Raw genomic sequence first — 16,353 nt, forward strand, 5'->3', positions numbered from 1 at the left:
CATCGAAAACCGGGGATGTACTGTATGGTGACTAACATAATATAATAAAAAATCATTATAAAAAAAAAAAAAAAGAAGTGTCCCCTTTCTGCAACCCTCCAGGAGCAAGTTTCTCGTTCATCTTGTAGTCTCCACCTGTCTCCTCCCCGCCCTCCCGGCTCCACCTGCGTCCAAGTCCCAAAGCCAATGCCATGTCTTTTTCGGTTTGGTTCCAGCAACACCCACTTCTAGGTACCAGTTTCTAAGTCAGTTTCCTACTGTTGTCATCAATGGCTTAAAACGGCAATGTACGATGTCTCATGACTCTGTGGGTCAGCTTGGCTTTGCTGGGCAGTTCTGTTCTACAGGGGGTCCCTCACGCGGCAACATTCAGCTGAAGTACTTGGAATGGTGGAGGGTCAGCCTGGCCTCTCTCTTTTCGTCTAGTTTCTCTTCACCCCGTAGTCTAGCCTGAACTTCTGTACATGGCGGCCAGCTCCCAAAAGAGCAAAGGTGAAGCCACACAGAGTCTGCAGGTCCAGCCTCCAAAACTTGCACTGTTCCTCTGGCCCCTTTAGACTGGTCAACGTGAGTCACAGGCTCATCTCCACGCATCAAAGGAGCAGAGGAATAGATTCCACGTCTTGCTGAGATCGACGGTGTGCCCATCCAGGTGGGAGGGATTATCAGGGGCTGTCTTTGCGGATCAATTCACCATGGAGGGCTTGAGAAGCTCCAAGCAGACCAATGGGAAAGGTTGACTCAAGTATCCCGGATACTCATGGGGCCGTGGATTGCTGTCCGATGTCTCGAATGGCCAGCGGCAACCATGTACAAGGACTCTGCTTGACAAGGAACTGTACTCCCAGCTGCAGAAAGTCTCAGGATCTCCAGAGACTCTATTTTCTACAGAAGTGACCACGCAGGAGTGCGAGCCAGCATGAGGTCCTCTTAGATCCTGCCATTGGCCACAGCGCCAAGGGGTGAAGAGACCTCAGCAGGACGCTGCTGGAGGGGCCCCCGGATGCCCAGGGATCAGGAGAAGACCCTTCAGTGTCCTTTCTGAGAGGTGTCACCTGCATTAGGGGGAGCAGTGAGCATCTCCAAAGAACGCACATAAAGATCTCCCGAAAGACTCAGCTTTGGACATCTGCCCAACCCCGAAAGAGCCAACACCAGTTCCCAAGAGTACCAGTGTCGTAAGAAGTCCCCTGCCCCTCCACCTTCAATTCTCAGCAAGTGGTGGGTGAGTGGTCAAAGCGAAAAGCAGGAAACCGGAAAAAAAGCAGGTCCTATCCGCTTTTCCCACGGCACACTCTAGCTGGAGGAGGGACGGAACTTTAGCTCAGAGCGCAGCTTGGAGTTTTGATTATTAAATAAAACTGGACATGCTAGCTACTGAACTGACCACCCGGAGAGAGCTTTTTATTATCTATGAGGGAGACGATTTCCTTTATGGACGGCAGGAATGAGCCCCAAAGCATCAGGTTGGGGCAGGGGAGAAAAAATTGCTTCGGGTTAAACCTGCTCAGTCAGCATGACAGTTACACATCTATTTCCATCCCAGGAGACCCTGCTTGGGCAGGATTCTTCATGAAAATTAGCAGGACGCACTGGAGCCTCCTAACACCAGCAGGTCCTGGTTCACAGGGTGATGGACGTGCTCACTGGTGGCTTCACTGAGGATTCTATCCCACTCCCTGCCGTGGACAAGATACGAGAACATCCCGTGGATGCCGCACGGCTCTGTCGCCACATGGTGTCTCGTAGCACGGGACCTGGGGTCAGAAAGACGCAGGTTTAAATCCTAATGCTGCCCCCCCTTCTGTGTCCTGGGATCCAGAACAGTTCACTTAATTTCTCTGCACAACAGTTCACTTATCATTTAAGTGGGGATCGTCATGCCTCCCTGACAAGGTTGTTTGTGAGGGTTTAACAAGGTAATGCGCACCAAGCATTTAGCTGGCATAGACGAAATCCCCGATATGTGCTTGTGTGTATGGTGAGCTCCCTCCACCCCAATAACAAAAATGGGGACAGACGGCATCTGTCTGCACTGCTGCTGCATAGACACCGACTACCTCTCGAGGGACACATGAGAAGGTGAGAAGACTGGTGGCCTCGGGAGAGGGAACAGGGTGCCTGGGACAGGGAAGAAGGGAGATGTACACGGTCGAAGCTTCTGTACCTTCTGAAGTTTGAAGTGTGTAAGTGTATTAACTATTCGTAAAGTAAATTGAAATTCAAAATTTTCCAACATTGTATTGTGAAGGTTTGCAAATGTAAGGACAAGTGGAAAGAACTTCATAGGGAACGCCGCACACCCACTGCTGAGAAGCTACCCTTACCGTTTTGCTACACTAGCTTTGGCTCTTACCGGTTAATTTTTTTTTTTTTTAATAAAAATGAATCCATCTCTGAGGACTGGGCAAGTCACTTTACTGACTGGAGTCTTTTTATTTATTTATTTATTTATTTATTTATTTATTTATTTATTTATTTATTTAAGAGAGAGAACATGAGTGGTTGGGGCTGGGTGGTGAGGGGCAGAGGCAGAGGGAGAAGCAAGCTCCCCGATGAGCAGAGAGCCCGACGCAGGGCTTGATTCCAGGACTCTGAGATCATGACCTGAGCGGAAGGCAGATACTTAACCAACTGAACCACCCAGGCGCCCCTACTGATTGGAGTCTTAATTTTCTCTCCTTAAATGAGAAGCATGGGGTATCATCCCTGTTATTCGCTCTACCCAGAGCTAATCTGAGAGGTACAGCTGCTGGCCACCCTGCCCGTCATCTAGTGGGGTGGCTCCCTGACCTTGAGAACAGCCCCCGTCACACACGTGCGAGCCTCCAGTGGCCATATGGGTACATGGCCTTGCCCCTCTGGGATGAGTGGCTCAGGGATGAAAGAGCAGATTTCCATATTGCTCACTGGCATTTCTTTTTTTTTTTTTAAGACTTTATTTATTTATTTGAGAGAGAGCATGAAGGAGGGGAGGGACAGAGGGACAAGCAGATTCCACATTGAGCGTGGAGTCCGATGTGGGGTTCAATCCCAGGACCCCGAGATCATGACCCAGGCCGAAGGCAGACGCTCAATCCACTGAGCCCCCCAGGTGCCCCTCACTGGTATTTCTGATTCTCCTCTCCTTCAGGCCACTGGGGAGGACTACTGCATGTCCTGCTTCTTGGAGTTAGCCATGTAACTGGCTTTGGCCAATGAAATTTAAGTGGAAACAGGACGTGTCCCTTCTATGGGAAAGAAAGAGGCACGGTAGTATCCCCCACATCCTGTGATTCCCCCAACGCGCCAGCCAATAAGCACCCGTGTTCTGGATGGTGCAGCCACAGGCTGCTGGACCCTCCCCCGGCCTGAGCCGTTGAGTCACTACAGGGAGATGAGGTGCCTGGGGAAAGCTGTCTGGGCCCTCGGTGGCCCATATTCCTTCTGGACTGAATTCTAGTTGAAGTATGTTCAGCTCAGAAACCCCATGCGAAGACTCCGGGTTTTGCGCTTTACAAATACTTCTGTCTGACATTCGTTCATTCACTGAAAGCACCACAGGGCAGGCCCTGTGCTGGATCCTGGGGAGACTGCGGTGCACGAGACACACGTGTCGCCCCCATGAGCTCATGATCTACTCTGGACAACAAGCATGAAGTAACGATGACAATAACAACAAGAGAAAGAATGGTTGATCGGTAATGAGCATTTTCCACCCGCCAGGCGCCGTGCCCAGGGATTTACACGCACCGTCCTGCTTAGTTTGGACCACAACCCTAGCAAGCGGTATGTTCACCCGAGCTTCCTATATCCTGTGCTGTGTCACTAGCTACCCCAGAGCACAGAGGCCTAAAATAACAATCATTTTATCATCTCGCGAATGCTGTGATCTGAAGGGGGCTCAACTGCATGGTTCTTCTGCTCTCGCCCGGGATCACTCACATGGCTGCACTCAGCCTGCAGGGGGACCAGGGGCCGGACTCGGCTGGGACAGCAGGAAGCTGTTTCTCTCTCTCTACGTGGTGTCTGGCCCTCTCCCTCTTCAGGGGGCATCTCCCCATGGCCTCTCCAGCGGGGTACCTGGACTTCTATGGTAGCTCAGGGCTTGCAAGAGCACGAAAACTGTCAGGCCTTCTTCAAGTTTAGATGCAGAACTGGCACAGCATTATTTCCATCCCATGTCATTGATTAAAGCAAGTTGCAAGCCCCACCCGATAGTCAGAGGGGTGGTGACAACACAAGGACATGAATAGTAAAAAGCAGCCTTCATCAAGAGACACCCATGTAATGGACAACAGGATTCTTTCTGTTGCAAGTGAAGTAAACTTGGCTCATGCTAACTTAGGTTTAAAAGAAAAGGCAGGGATGGGGGGATTTATTGGGGAGATTTATTGGAACCCCAGGTGCACATCTGCCTTCAGAAACAATTGGCTGTTATACGCAAACAATGAATCATGGAACACTACATCAAAAACTAATGATGTGCTGTATGGTGAACAACATAGCATAATACAAAAAATTTTAAAAAAGGGAAACAATTGGATCAAGGGGCATGTATGATATAATCAAAGTTTCATCTTTCTCTCCATTTCTCAGACAGGCGCTCTGTGTGATGGCTGAGACAGCCGCCCGCATCCAACTGGAGCTGCTTCCAACGTGCGCAGCAACCCCTCTGTGAAGAGGCGATCTCTTTCCATTTTCTTGCAGAACGTTCCAGACAGGTCTGGAATAGCTTGTCTGGAGCCACGTGCTCATGTTTAAACCAATCACTGTGACCACGGGGTGGAGCGCTTTTATTGGCCAGGTCTGGAACACATGCCCACCACTGTAGTGCTATCAAACCCCATGGAATGGATTCCTTATTGAAAAACCAAGGGAGGGAAGGAAGGAAAGGAGAATGGGAGGGAGAGAGGGAGGGAAGGAAAGAGAGAAGGAAAGGAAAGGAAAGGAAAGGAAAGGAAAGGAAAGGAAAGGAAAGGAAAGGAAAGGGGAAGGGAGGGAGGGAGGAAAGAAGGAAGGAAGGAAGGAAGGAAGGAAGGAAGGAAGGAAGGAAGGAAGGAAGGAAGGAAAAGAAAGCAAGAAAGCAAGAAAGCAAGAGGGAGGGAGAAGAGGAAGGCTCTGTTACCAGAAGAGTCAGGTAACGCTGGGAAGACAGGTGGTATGAGCATTCTGACAATCAAAAATAGTGAAGGGACTTGTCCAGGCTCACAAAGCTAGAAGGTGCTACAGCCAGGACAGGAATCTGGGTCCTTTAGATGCCAAAGCTCTGGTTCTGTGGCCAAATTCTACACCACTGTGTGCAGACAAACAATGACAAGACAGCGTAACATAACCAATGGTAGGGAACCAGCCATGGTGCAGAAGCAATGGAGCAGAGCTATTTGCTGGGCAGTGGTGGGGTGATGAATCAGGGAGGACTTCCCAGAGGAAGCGGCGCTTGAGCCGGGTCCTTAGGACAAGTCACTCCAGGACAAGGGATCAGCAATGTTCAAACACGCCTCAGGAACCTGTTAAGATCTTGAAGAGTGGGAGAAACATGGTCTCGAAGCTGAAAGCTAAGGATCTTTGGGTCCAAGGATTTATTATAAGCAGTCTGAGGATTTATCTCCGAATCCAGCCCGGTTTATAAACTGAAAAAAAAAAAAGTCACATATAACAAATTATCAAATATATTTAAAAGTACTGCTGAACTCACGGTAGCTTTTTGTCGCTAGATGTTTTCTCAATTAGTGGGGCCTAGAAGTAGAACTGTCACCATGCTTGGCTCGGGAATTATTTTGATGTTATAAAGGTTTCATACTAAAAAAGACAGAGAGACATTGATCCCAAATGCATGTTGCAAAGGGGCCACTTCTAAAAATGAGGCCGGGGAGGGCAGCAAAACCTGCCTAAGGGGTTTCACTGGCACCCCAAAGGCAACTGGAGACCCCTGGAGGGTTTTAAGCAGGGGAAGAAGGGTCGATTCAGAGTGTGTGAAGCGTGGCTGGAGGAGCTGATTCTGCAGGCAGATTTGATTGTGCAAATCAGAGGCTGCTGAGGTGAGAGTCAAGAGCATAGAGGATGAAGAGCCCAGGCTCTGGGGCCAACTGCCTGGGTTCAAATCCCTGCTCTGCCACCTAACTGCTGTGTGACGTCTGGCAGGATACTTAGCCTCTCTGATGCCTTTGCATGCCTATCTGTAAAACGGAAACAATGATCACTTTAGAGGATGAATGAGTTGAAAAATGCAAAGTGGTTGGAATTATGTCCGGGTTTAGCACCAGGTATGAATACTATTACTTCCTATGTGTGTATATGACTAGATGAATATTTACTATTACTGTCTAAGAAAGACGCGGCAGTGGCCTGGACCCTAGAGCATGGAGACCTGGAAAGAAACACTTGGAGGTGTACACGTAATTACACACATGTACAAAGTTACATGCACCCACATCTAATCCAAATACCGTGCACAATATTGTAACTCGTCTATACACTCCCTGAAGGGAGAAACACACTCCTAGTTGTTTTGCTCGGTGAATGCCTGCTGGAGACCTTCGGACTGCTCTCCCCTCGAGGAGAGAAAGGCTCCAGAGTCTGTCTTGTCTAATGCAGTGGATGTGGACCTGGAGAAGCAGCAAGAAGACTCCTTTCTTCAGCCCAGGATGGGTGGTCGGCTCTCAGATCTCTACCGGAGCCTCACAGGAGACTGGTGAGATCGGAGCCGAGCTTGGATCTCCCATTTTCTCCAGCTTGATAGTCAAGGAGAACGGGGAACAGACCAGGAGGGCTGCCGAGGGAGGAGTGAATAGTCCCCCAGGGCAGGGGAAGTTTCCCTCAGCCCCTGACTCAGTCCTTCTGGGGCTCGGGAGACTAAAGGATCCCACCTCTGCCTTTAGGGCTTCCCGCAGCAGGATGCTTCCCCAGTTTTCCAGAAAAGGAAACTGAGGTCTGGAGAGGTAAGTGATGGCACAGGGAGCGAGCGAGAGAGAAGCGAGGAGAGCAGCACTGACGGAGCATGTGCGGATCACCTGTACTAGGGACCAAACTGAGAATCTCAGACAGGAATCTGCTCGAGTGGGTGGATGCGCCCATTTGACAGATATGGAAACTGAGTTCAAAATAGCTGGAGCATTCCCTTGGGTTCTGAGGTAGACCTAAGACTTTAATGGCCTCCACAGCTCGAGGGGGCGGGGTCCCTGCCTACCCTCTTGCTCCAAGATCACTCAACTATGAGATTTGACTCTCACTTGGCCATGGAGATTAATCCTGGTCACACCCCTCCCTCTTACCCTCTGAAATCGGAGGGAACTGGGCTCACACCTGTGGTCTGACTGAATTCAAGGACGGGCCTCACTTCCTGCCTCTGGCCTCCCCTGCCCCTTGCCCACTCACCCCTCCGTCAACAAGACCAGGCACCAGCCATGCCAACAGGAATGCAACTCTCCTTATTTGCTTGTCTGCCAATCGTTTTAAGAAATTGGGTAGGAGACTGGGGTCCTTGAAAGCTCTCTTACTGAAGAATCTGTTCCGAATCCAGCAAAGAGTTGAGAATATTTTGTATTTCTGTTGCATGGCTTTATCCTCCACCCCAGTGTGTGTATGACACAAGCCGGAAGTCACACGGGTCGGCTTTGTAGCTGCAGTGACAGGGGACCTCCCACGACCCACGCTCTGCATCCGCGTGTTCATTCTGTCCCCGCCACCCTTGAGGGAAGAACTCTCATGACTCTCGATTTATAAACGTGGAAGTGGAGGCTCGGGGGGAGGGGGGTCTTCGGCCCCATCACACAGCTATAGCTACCAGCTCAACCTCAGTATCCTCTCCTGTCTACCGTGCGACAGCGGCAGGCATCACTGTCCCCACACCCTCGGGGCCCGTGACGCACCTCCTCGCTGCCTCACAACCCCCCCTCCCCACACCACGGCCACCCTCCCTCCTGGACATTATTCTGCCTTTTCTATTGTCCATATGGTCAGTGACCAGTTTGGAAATATTCAGAAAGGACTGAAACTATGGGAAAATCAAAAACAATGTAATAATAGTAAGGAGGGGGAGGAGGGTGAAGAAGAGGGGAGGAGAAGTTCAAAGTCTCACAGGGAATGAGGTTACATACCCAAGACTTCCTGGCACAGCCCTAGAAGGAAAATATTATCCTTGTTGTTTGGGTTGTGAAACTAATGTTCCTGAAGGTTAAGCATGTTGCCTCAAGATCATCCAGCCAGTAAGTTGGCCAAGGAGGGTTTGGAACCAAATGTGGGTTCCAGTGAGGCTCCAAGATGTACGACATTGTTTTCTTTTCACTCTGCCTCTGACCTCAACGGGCTCATAGACAGGGTGGGAGCAGATAGGTCAAGGGCAACCGCTCCACAGTAATGATCATAGTCAATGCAGGGGGACATGTGGGTGGCAGGTAATTGGGGGGAAGGAATCAAGGAGGGCTTCTGGAAAGAGGTGATGCCTGAGCTAAGCCATGAGGGCTGAGCAAAGTGGTGAGCTTACAAGAGAGAAAACAAAACAAAACAAAACAAGATGCCCAGAGATGGGAACACTGTCCCTTCTAGCTATTTCTACCAGCCATCAAGACTGCGGTCCGGGTTATCCTTCAAGGCAAACCGAAGGTCATGTCTCCCTTGCGTGTGCCTTACACGATTATGTCAGTAAAAACAATCATCGTCTGATATTTTGTCATCTACAAGACTCACGAATAATCTCGTGGGGAAAAAAATGTTTTTAACTGAGGTGACGTTCAAATAGCAGAAATTAACTATTTTAAAGAGAACAATTCAGCCACGTTTATAATTTCACAGTGTTATGCCACCACCCCCTCGAGCTGCTTCCAAAACGTTTTCATCACCCCATATTAAAGCCACGTGCCCAGCCCCGCCTCTCTCCAGCCCTGGCCACCGCCAACCTGATTTCCGTCCCTGTGGATCTACCCCTTCCGGATATTTCATATAAATGGAATCACACACCATGTGACCTTTTGTGCCTGGCTTCCTCACTTAGCACCAGGTTTTCAGGCTTCATTTCATATTTTGTAACTTTTCTAGGTGAGCCAGCAGAGCTCAGACCGCGGTTTAAATATGAGCCAGCATCTCCCGCCCGAGCCTGGGCTCTTCCCTTGGACAAGTCCTACCCCCTGTCCAGGGTCCAGAGCCAAACCACAGGCCTGGGTGCGAGTCTTCACTCAGCATTTCCCTGACTTGCTCTGCCCCTCCGAGCCTCAGGCTTCCCATGTGTAAAACGGACACAACACTGTGAATATACTTACTCTACCAGACTGCATGCTGGAGAACGGTTAAGATTGTAGATTTTGTAATGTGTTCTTATCACAATTTTTTAAAAAGCAATGTAAGGGGAACAAACAAACAAATCCTTCCATTGATCACTAAGGACCCCCCTTCCCCCCACCCCAGCCATCCTATAGCCCAACAAGACCAAGGACTCTATGGAGAGTCAGGGAGAAGAAAGGCCAGACAAGGACACAGAAAGGAAAGGAGCAATCCAGCCAAGAATGGGGGGGGGGGTGAGGGTAGGAGAAGGAGGGAAAAAGAAAGGCGGGGAAGGAGGGGAAAAGAGGCAAAGGGAGGGGAAGGGAGAGAAAGACAGAGGGGCAGGGAAGGGTGAGGGAGGGGGAAGAAGAGACAGAGTGGAAGAAGAGGGAGTGTGAGAGGGAGGGAAGAGAGATGGAGAGGGGGAAGGAGAGGGGGAGGGAAGGGGAGGAGAGGAGAGAGGAAAAGGGGAAGGAGAGAGGGAGAGGGGAAGGACAGAAAGGAGGGAGGAAGAAGAGGGAGGGGGGAGAGGAAGAGAGGACAGGTATAGCAGGGGAAGGGGAGAGGAAGAGGGAGGGGGAGGGGGAGAGAGGGAGAGAGGGAGAGGATGAGGGATAGGAGAGAGGAGTGGGGAAGAAGAGGGAAGGGGAAAGGGAGAGAGGGAAGGTCCAAGGAGGGGAGGGGGAGGAGAGAGGAGGAGGGAAGGGGAGAGGGAGGACCCTCTGGTAGTCCCAACCAGCAGCCCTCCTCTGCCTCTCTTTGCCCATGTGTTTATTTCCCAACTCTCATCACTGTCGTTCTTTAAACCTCAGTTCTCCTCTCCAGCACCATCTACGTCTACAGTCCTGGAGCAAGATGGGAACCATCGTGTTTCCAAACTGATTCAGCCTCTGTGATTTAAACTTTTTTTTTTTCCCAAAAGAATCTGACCCCGAATCAGGATGAAAGCAATAAATATTTGATAAGAAAAAGCAATGGTTAGGCCATGTCCTTAAAACGCACGGGTCGTGTCACCAAGGACTTTCACACTAGGTGCCAATGTCAAGTCTCCCCCCCAGAGGCTGAAGGGACACCAAGGGTACGGGGACCACACATTCTAGATTTGCTTAGCCTGGTTTCAAATATCCAGTTCCCTGTTCCCCAGAGCAGCCGCTCTTATCAGAATACAAGCCGCAGTTTCAGGTCAGGAGGAAGGGAGAGAGCCGTGGATGAGCCCGGAACCCCAAGGGGAGGCCACAGTTCCTGGAAGACTAATTATGCACCAGCAGCTTCCCCCAAAGTGCAGGTGAATAAATGGATTTAGACGGCATTGTAAGTGGCAGTCCAAGAATGTGGTGGAGAATAACCACTGTCCACATACAACCAAAAATAAAAACACCAGTTTGATTTATTCTCCTTGGAGGCTCTCCGAGAGAAAACCTGGACCCTGGTGTTCGTGCCTCCAAGTCCCAGCTGGAAAGGCAGCTGGAAACAGAGAAGACGTGGAATAATGGGGCCATTACTGAGGTAGTGATGGAGGTAAGGGGAGGCGTTAGGAGGTCAGGAGGAAGAAACCCAGGAGGGCTTCCAGGAAGCGGTGGCACCCGAGCTGAGTCACCGAGGGTGATCCCCAGGTGGATGGCCCACAGGAGCAAGAAGGTGCAAGCCTCCAGAAATGATGACAAGGCTGTACTCGGGTAGTGATGGATTACTGGGGACTCCCCCTCCCCCTTAGCCCCTCTGTTTCCCTTGCTTCTCTAGTGTCTATGTCGCTTTTTACATAAAACTTTTTTAAAAGAAAGGAAAGGTAGCCATTTCAAAGGACACGGAGAGTGGTCACAAGAACGTGGTCCAGCTTCAGTGTCACGCTTGTGGAAATGGAGACCCTTTCCGCCTTGTACCCGGGCACCTCCAGCTGGGACTGCCACAGCAAAGGACCACAGACTGCGTGGGGGGCAGGGGGTGGGCTTAGACCACAAACTTTGATCTCCTCACAGCTCTGGAGGCTGGAAGTTCGAGATTGCTTCTGAGGCCTGGCTCGTGGGCCTGCAGACGGCCGTCCGCTCCCCGTGTCTTCACGTGGTCTCCCTCAGTGCTGTGCGCGCCCCGTCCTCTTCTTGGAAGGACACTGTCACATTGAATAAGGCCCACCCTAGTGACTTCACGTTAACTTCATCGCCTCTGCAAGGACCCTATCTCCAAATACAGTCACATACTGCGGTCCTGCAGGTTAGATGAATTGGGGGGCGGGGCACACTCAGCCCACAGTACTGGGGTACAGATAAATGTGTCCAGATGAGTCCTTTGTTTTTCCCGTTGGCTGTGGGAGAGTTCAGAACGTTAGAACCTGCCGGATTTGACACAAAGATGCTGGGAGCTGGAGAGCACACACGTGCACTGTTAGAGCCCCGGGTCCCCCGAGTCCGGAGAAAGGGCTGGCCCGGAATCCCACACAAACCCAGAGACTCAGCATCTGGCCCTTGCCGCTGCCTAGGCCCCCGTGCATGCACGCACCCACACAGCACATACAAACACACACACCACACCACACACGTATCACAGTGACACACAGACACACACATACGTATACAAACACATACACACACGCCTCACAGACATGCACACACCTCTCTTGATCATCCCAGCTGTGCTGTGGGATGTGGGCTGTAAGGGGAGGGAGCGAGGAGGGCCGGGGGCAGCCGCGGACCAAGGAAGAGACGATGTGAGAAAGCCCGTGGCCTTCATAACCTCGGCCGGCCCTATTGATCCGAGCTGGGCTCAGGACTCAATGTCGTCTGCTCCCCTGATGTCAGCAGGTATCTGGGAGCCAAGAGAGCTCTTAAAAACTCTGCAGACTGTCCTCTATCTGCTGCTCCATGCGCATCAGCCAGCATAACGAGAGAAGGGCGAATCCCGGAGGCTGCCCGTTACCAATTGTCACCAAGTCTTCCAAAGCTCACAGCCGTGGCCGTGGGGTGTCCTGCTCCCCTGAATAGCTGCAGCCCACACGGGGACCAAACTCTTCCCTTGTTTCCCCCGAGCATCATTGAGACAGGATGGGATCTTCAAGCGAAGGATACACACCCAGGTGGCGAAGGGTCACAATCCCCGTGGCTCATGGGCTCACTCCTGGCTCACTTACCAGATTCCAGCCCAATCTAGGACAGCATTGGCGGAGGGGCAGGGGGAGAACCCTCTTGCAGCCCCTCCCATGCTCACACACTGCCGAGTATCTGTCACCCCGACCTCCCCAGCAAACACCTGCATCCTGGTCTCAGACACCATCCTGGGAAAGCCAGGGGTGGTCAGGGGCTGGCACTCAGGTTCTCCTCCCTGGTTTCTTTCCATAAAGCTGCTCCAGGGTCCCCTCATCCAGTGGCAGGACAGGCTTGAGGATAAGTTCATCACAACGATAACCACCGCAACGATCATTTGTGTAGGATATCGTAGCCTCCAGACCCCCTGTCCGACACGACCCATCTGTATTCTCCACAGCTTCCTCTTTCTTCAGCATCACTGCACAAGGAAGGAACGGAGGCCCAGAGAGGTGAAGCGACTAGCTCAAGGTCGCACAGTGGGTAAAGTGGCAGCGCCACTGTAGGGAGCCTGTGTGCCCTTACCACCCTTAGGAACCTCTGCCCCTCGGCCTCTGTCTCAGTGGTGACATTGCACTTAAATACAGGTGAGAGGCCGGAGGGGAAACAGGGCCACAGGCCCAAGACCTGGCTCTCGGGAATGGGGCGGAGATCCCTTCAAATTAATACACGTCATATCACAGGGCTGACCTCATAGATATCATTAGATCCTGCCGCGTCCGCCCAGCCCGCCAGCGCCCTGGGTGTGAGGAACTCTGGATCCTGTTCCCGGCCACAGCAGGTGGAAATAGTGTGAACTAATGCAATAGCACCAGCGAAGTGAGCAGCGGAATGCTCGTCTCCTGGCAGAGCGCCGCTCAGAGACTGCTGACCCACACGCACGGGCCTCCTCCCCTGCATCGGCTGGGAGGCCGGATCGGGCTTCGGGGAGAGCACTGGACACTGCACGGGGCTGGAGACAGACAAACCAGGCTCTGGTCTCGGTGTGCTGTGTGACTTTGGGCAAGAGACTTGACATCTTGGAAACTCGGTTTTTCCATCTGTAAAAGGGGATAATGGGATCCACTTTGGGAACACATATGTGGACGTGTCCCGCTGAAAGCCAAGCACAGGGTGGGGACCCAGAGGATAGAAGAGGTGGGGTCAACGTGGGGATATGACGTTCACCTACCCACCCGGCTGCCTCACGGCTGTTTGCAGCAAGAAACCCAGAAGCAAGGGGGAAATTCCACCAGCAGGGCTGCTGCCTCGGAGCAGAGGTCCCAGGGGATGGGAGTAGCTGCCTGTTAGGGACAGGAAGGTGTTGGGGATCTCAAGTCCAGAAAGGCCACTTAGGACCCCAGAGTGAATCGCTGCAGAAGTTTAGTGCGTACTCATCAAACTCACCCAGGACTTAGGGCATAACCATCCTTTATGCCTGGCAAACGTGGCCGCCTCCGAGACTCATTCCCTGAACAGTCCATGGGCTTTGACCACCCAAATCCCTTACCTTTTGGTCCAGGGACAGTCCCCCTCCTCTGGTATTTCCTATGGTGTTGACATTCTGCCCCCTCCAGGCTCGAAGGTGCTTTGTGGCCCAGGCCCACGCAGCCCTTGCTAAATGATAGTGACCTGTTCGGGGATGGGGTATGACCGAACCAAGCTAACCGCAGCCCATGAAGCTCAGTTCTTGGACTTTTGATCAAGGTCTTGGGGCAGTGGACTCCTCTTCCCCCCCAGGACTTAGACCTGTAAGTTTATAGCCCTGCAGGGGAGGGCCAATTCTGTGATCCTCAGGGGACAGTCCATCTGAGACGGTGGCCAGGGCAGTACAGGGTATAGCTGAGAAACAGAGACAGCTAGCCGTGTGACGTGGGACAAGTCACTCAACTTCTCCGAGAGTCTACCTACTTCCTTAAACCTCTGAGAATCATAATGAGGGCAAAAATAAAATAACGTGCGTTTAGCACTGAGTCCACAGGGGGTTCTCCGTGAATGTACCCTTACAAAATGGCTCACCCCGCGTAGACCTGCTTAATTACTGGCCCATGAAGAAGACACCTGGGGTAGACAGGAAGGCCATCCTGGTTCCCAAGGACTCACTCTTGATGGGCTCTGACCCTACCATGTATCGCCTGTTAGTCTTATCAAGAAGCAAGATAGCAGAGTGGACAGGAGCAAGGGCTCTGGGGTCAGAGAGCCCTGGGTTTAAGTCCTAGCCCTGCTAGGCAAGTCACCTTAGGCAAGTCACAGAACCCTCCTTAGCCTTGTTCCCTCATCAGGAACCTAGGGAAGGCAATGCCTACCTCATGAAGGGGGACAGGATGAAAGCACGATGCAGCATAACAATGCTCGACATGGTGCTCAACATACGAGCATGGCCATTTTCCCAGACCCTCGCCAGGGATCTTCCTAAGGGCCAGTCCTTAAGGCTCTGTCTCATTCCTGCCTCGCAGAGCTCAGCCATGGCCGTGACCTCAAGTCCCTGACCTCCCTGATGACCACCAAAGCTCTGTGTCCAATCTCAACCTCTCTCCAGAATGCACATCTCTGGGCATCTCCACCACGATGTCCTCCAGGCACTCCAGATCCAACACGACGTCCTGGCTGGTCCGCCACTCTCTGCAGGATCTGCGTCTGTCACCTTGGCCTTGGTTTCTCCATCTTCACGTGAGCAGGGTGTCGTAGATCGCTACAGAGCCTCTCTCAGCCCTAACGTCTGAGGGTTCTCAGCTCCGTGTCATCTCCCCCAGACTCACCGCCCTCCCCAGCAGCACCGCCATCCTCCAGTGACCCCAGCCTGCAAACGTGGAGTCACCTTGGGGTTGTCCTTCGTGTTCATCATACCCCCCAAGTCTGGGAGAGTCTCCCTCAAGATGTTCCCTATCTCTCACTCCTCCCTGTTGCCATTACTGTCGCGCCTGTCGGACCCCTACATCAGCACACCCCGGACGGACTACACATCCGGCCTCCAGCACCGGCTTCCCCATCCAGCCCACCCTCTGCTCTTTCCATCCATGAAGCCGGTGGTCAACAAGGGACTTAGTGCGGTTTCTCTTCTGCATAGAGGCTGGGCCTCCTCACGTCACCGTCAAGAACTGAACTTCCCTGCAGATAATGTCCGTGCCCTGGGGATTCTTTTTTTTTTTTTTTTTAAAGATTTTATTTATTTGACAGAGAGAGAGACAGCCAGCGAGAGAGGGAACACAGGCAGGGGGAGTGGGAGAGGAAGAAGCAGGCTCCCAGAAGAGGAGCCTGATATGGGGCTCAATCCCAGGACTCTGGGATCAGGCCCTGAGCTGAAGGCAGACGCTTAATGACTGAGCCACCCAGGCGCCCCCCTGGAGATTCTTTTTAAGGTTGGGGAATGAGGAAGGGAAACTTTCATGGTGGTCATACTAGATACTCAAGAAATACATGTTAAATTCATTCATTCATTTATTTATTCATTCATTCATGCTTTGCAAGCATGACCCCTGGATGGTCCTCTCCAGTGGCAGACAGATCACGCCAGAGATCCCTCTGCAAATCTCATAAAAGCTACAGGCCTTTGCTTCATAAGAGCACATTGGCATGTGACTTTTTGCATATAATTTCAGGGGGTTCTTAGACCCCCAGACCCATCTACAGAGCAAAGTTTGCCCCTAATTGAAACCATTTTACAGACGGGGAGATGGGAATGCAAAGAGAGGAAGGGGCTCATCAGAACACACGTAGAACACATCCCCAGGCACTAGATCATGCCCTGCAAATGCTGAGCCCATTCCCGGCTCCAAGTTCATGGTTTTGAGGAAAGCTCCCATCACACCTAGCATCTCAGTGCTGTTCCCTCATCCACGCAAGAGTGACCAGGCCCGCACAGCAAGGCTGTAGTGAGGAGGTGGGGTACATATAAGAATCTAGCCCAGCTCCGTGCACGGAGGACAGTTCCTGTTCCATTCATGTGCTTGCCTGTTTCCTTCCTTTCCTTGCAGGATTTTGGAGGATGGAAACAGTGCGGCCGTCTAAAGTGGTCACGGAAGGCTTCGTGGAAGAGGAGAGCCCTGCCTGAGCCTCAGTTTTG

The sequence above is a fragment of the Ursus americanus genome, chromosome 17 (genome assembly GCF_024610735.1).
Source record: "Ursus americanus isolate L20-20 chromosome 17, mUrsAme1.1.p, whole genome shotgun sequence".
NCBI classification, from domain to species: domain Eukaryota; kingdom Metazoa; phylum Chordata; class Mammalia; order Carnivora; family Ursidae; genus Ursus; species Ursus americanus.